Here is a 394-nt window from a genome sequence, read left to right on the forward strand (position 1 = left end):
TCTGACCATGAATTGACTGTTGTCCACATTTCCACAGCGGATTATGGTGGAGGACAGCACCTCCAGTAGCATAGCATTGCCAAGGTAGGGCGTTAGCTGGTGGGTTATATCTGGGTTAGGGAGGACAGCACCTCCAGCAGCAAATACCCTCTGTCACTTTGCTGGGGTGTTGTGAGATGGCACCCATCCAAGTTGTGGCACACGGTAGCCTAGCGCCCCCAGCTCTGGGCTGGTGGGGGTATTGGAAAGATGGAGTGTCCCATTCTAGAATGACACGCTCCCAGCAGTACATCATCCCATGTTACCGTGCTGATTACGTATCAGGGGATGGAACATGTCTCTGTTTTGGAGGGCAGCAGCTCCAGCATCATAGCACCCTCTAAAGCCATACTGG

This window comes from Malaclemys terrapin, chromosome 9 (assembly GCF_027887155.1).
Source record: "Malaclemys terrapin pileata isolate rMalTer1 chromosome 9, rMalTer1.hap1, whole genome shotgun sequence".
NCBI lineage: Eukaryota > Metazoa > Chordata > Testudines > Emydidae > Malaclemys > Malaclemys terrapin.